Here is a 3,801-nt window from a genome sequence, read left to right as displayed (position 1 = left end):
AGCCACTGGAAAGAGTAGCAACAACACCAGCAAAGTCTCTTCCCTCATAGAACTTATATTCTAAAGAGTTTATATGAGATAAAAGAAAGGCACTGTTTAGCCCTTATCCTCAAGGATCTTATAATCCACTTGGAAAGAAAAAAAAGTAAATGCACTAAGTTAAAATTTCAAAACAATGCAAAAATGGGGCAAATGAGTAAAGAATGCATTTCAGATGTAGGAGATTGAGGCAAGCACGGTAAAAGAATGACTCCACACTGCCTCTGCCGGAGACTGGCTAGGACACTCCTCTAGGAAGTCACTTCACTGCCTCTGTTTCCCAGAGCAGCGCTCCAGGGACAGTTTTGCTGCTGATTAGAGCTTCTGACTATCCATCTTGAAGGCCATTCACAATGAGTAATCTGGAAGAAAGGCGATCTCTGAAGGCAAGTTCAAACAACTACAGCGAATATCATACTAACTAGTGATATATGTGTTCCTTTAAATTAACTAGACAAGACTGTTTCCACTGGAGTTAACGTGGTATTAGAGGTTGTAAGCAATGCAGCAGACAAGGGTGGTTTTAAGAATCAAAAGGAGGAAGTTAAATTGTCATTATTTTCAGAAAGTATAATTGTTTACATAGAAAATTCAAGAGACTCAAAAAGCTATTAGAACTATTAAGAAATTGCAACAAGTTTAGTGGATAAAAATAAAATTTAAAAATCAACAATATTCTAATACATCAGCAACAGCCAATTAGAAGATGTAATTTTAAGAATGCAATTCATGAGACTTCCCTGGAGGTCCAGTGGTTAAGACTTCACCTTACAATGCAGGGGATGTGGGTTCGATCCCTGGCTGGGGAGCTAAGATCCTACATGCCTCGTGGCCAATTAACCAAAACATAAAACAGAAGCAATATTGTAACAAGTAAAGACTTTTAAAAAATGGTCCACATAAAAAAAAATCTTTAAAAAACAAAAAAAAGGAATGCAGCGTGTGGGTGCCCGCCGAGCCCCGCCAGGTGCTGGATCCCAGAGTGCCCGGGACAGGGCCTGAGGAGTGGGCACCGGGCCGAGGCAGCAAGCGGTAAGCAGCGCAGATGGCGGGCGCTGCCTGAGGCGACAAGGACCGGGAGCGAGACGGTAAAGAACAGGTCCAAGAAAAACTTGAAGAAAAATAATCCCATTAGTAGCAGCAGCAGCAGCAAGTTGCCTCCAGTTTGTTATGAAGTAATTACCTTGAAGACTAAAAAGAAGAAGATGGCTGCTGATATATGCCACCGAAGAAAACCAGGCAACTCCAGCAGCACCACTGTCAGTCAGTACCACCAGCAGAATCTCAGTAGCAACAACCTTATTCCAGCCCCGAATTGGCAGGGTCTTTATCCCACCATTAGGGAGAAATGCGGTGATGTTCAATAATGATTTGATGGCAGATGTACATTTTGTGGTTGGGCCACCAGGTGGGACTCAGCAGTTGCCAGGACACAAATATGTTTTAGCTGTTGGGAGCTCCGTGTTCCATGCAGTGTTTTACGGAGAACGTGCTGAAGACAAAGGTGAGATCCGTATACCAGATGTCGACCCTGCTGCTTTTCTCGCTATGCTGAAATACATCTATTGTGATGAAATGGACTTGGCTACTGTCACAGTCTTGGCCACTCTTTATGCTGCCAAAAAGTACATCGTCCCTCACCTTGCCCAGGCCTGCGTCAATCTCCTGGAGACCAGCCTGAGTGCCAAGAACGCCTGTGTCCTCCTGTCCCAGAGCTGCCTGTTTGAGGAGCCGGGCCTGACCCAGCGGTGCTGGGAGGTGATGGATGCCCAGGCCGAGCTCAATCTCAAGTCTGAGGGGTTCTGCGATATTGACTTCCAGACACTAGAAAGTATCCTCCGCAGGGAAACTGAATGCCAAAGAAATTGTGGTTTTCGAGGCAGCTCTCAGCTGGGCTGAAGTGGAATGCCAGTGACAAGATCTGGCTTTGAGCATTGAAAACAAGCGCAGAGTCCTCGGGAAGGTGCTTTACCCGACCATGGCCCTGGACGATTTTGCAAATGGTGCTGTGCAGTCCGGAGTCTTAACTCTGAACGAGACCAACGACATCTTCCTCTGGTACACCACGGCCAAGAAGCCCGAGCTGCAAACTTGCAAGGGCCTCGTCCCCCAGCGCTGCCACCGTTCCCAGTTGTGCGCCTACCAGAGCAACCAGTGGCGCTACCGGGGCCGCTGAGACAGCATTCAGTTCGCCGTCAACAAGAGGGTGTTCATCGCGGGCTTCGGGCTGCACGGCTCCAGCTGCGGCTCGGCCGAGTACTTCTCAGACGGCTCCAGCAACACCTTCCCCATGTGGTTTGAGTACCCGGTGCAGACTAAGCAGGTCACCTTCTACACGGCGTGCGTGATCCTGGATGGCAATGAGCTCAGCTACTTTGGACAGGAAGGCATGACGGAAGGTCATTGTGGCAAAGTCACCGTCAACGGCACCAGGGTGCAGGGGGGGCAGATCCCCGAATTTATATTCTACACTTGAGCACGCTTCCCAGAGCAGTGTGGGCTCTGAGGTGAACACCACGCTCCTACTTGCTTGATGCTTAGCTCACCTGCAGATATGCGATCAGCGCAGGTAATTTGTAACGAATGGAGCTGTAGGGAGGTTCTAATTTATTTTAACCTTTTAATTATGTACAGGCAAAAATGCAGCATTCAGCTTTTAACTATATGCCTAAAAGAGCCAAGTTCTCATCAAGGCTTGTGGTTCTTAGAGTTGCGTTTACACATCTGGGGAGATTTTGAGTTCTTTTCCAACTGCCCCGCTGACCTCCCAGTTTTGTCCCTCTTAGGAAAATTTTTGGATCACTTCAAATTCTCTTTTAGGCTTTATTTTAAGTAGGAATAAATAGTCTAAAATAACAATAACAAGAATTATTTTTAAAGAGAACCTCTCCCTCCCCCCAAAATGATAAACCTCATTGTACAATTTTGAAAGACATTTTGCTTGATAATAAGTAATAATTTAGAAAGTAGACAGTAGTCATGTTTACTTTCTTATTTTATTTCCTTTTAAATATTTTACTTTGGGGCATTGCTTTTTCTTAAATCCTAAATTCGTAAGATTGTTAAATTTTAAACTGCAAATTGTCAATGTAAAGTAAGCAAGTAAGAAATTGCAAGTTTTAGGTCATAACTTTTGCTACAAACAGATTTATATTCTTTTAGTTTAGAAGACAAAATATTGCAGTACAGAGACTTCTTTTAGAAGTAACTAAATTATAAAATTTTATTGTCATTAGAAAAAAGTTGCAGGCCTATTAATTTAAACTAAAATGGTTTTAAAAGGAAGCCTAAAAAAGCCCCATACAACAAATAGTTTAATTGATGGCATATTATAATACAGAGTTTGAAAAAGTCAAACTCTTTTTCCCCTGTTTAGCTTCTGACAGGTTTTCAAAAGTTGTACTGTATAGAATTCCTATTCCCTTTTTCCCATGAAAAGAGGACCAAACGATTCTTTAGATGAATGGAAAAACAATTAGTTTTGTAGCACCACATGTTAATGTAATAAGATACTTTTATTCATTGATTTTTTTAAAATCTGAAATATACTTCACTGGATCTACTTTGACCACATTGTATCTTCTTAGTTAATTATAATTCTGTCCTGTTCCTGGACTGCTAGAATCTGGCCTCTGGCCATCTTAAAGTGCCAATATATGCCTGCAGGGTTTTTAGAAAATGGTCTAGAGCCATACACTTGATGATACCTAATATTCACTGCCTCAGCATCACATCCAGCTCTCTTATTTGTCCACGGATAAT

General features: G+C 43.0%; 1 pseudogene; it reads left to right on the top strand.

The window, feature by feature from the left end:
• The first annotated feature begins 1,229 nt into the window (after positions 1-1,229).
• Positions 1,230-2,515, top strand: LOC131748164 (BTB/POZ domain-containing protein 3-like; annotated as a pseudogene).
• The last annotated feature ends 1,286 nt before the right edge of the window (positions 2,516-3,801 follow it).

Source organism: Kogia breviceps, chromosome X, assembly GCF_026419965.1.
Source record: "Kogia breviceps isolate mKogBre1 chromosome X, mKogBre1 haplotype 1, whole genome shotgun sequence".
Classification (NCBI taxonomy): domain Eukaryota; kingdom Metazoa; phylum Chordata; class Mammalia; order Artiodactyla; family Physeteridae; genus Kogia; species Kogia breviceps.
Note: the sequence above shows the minus strand (reverse complement) of the source record. Positions and strands in the feature narration are given on the sequence as shown.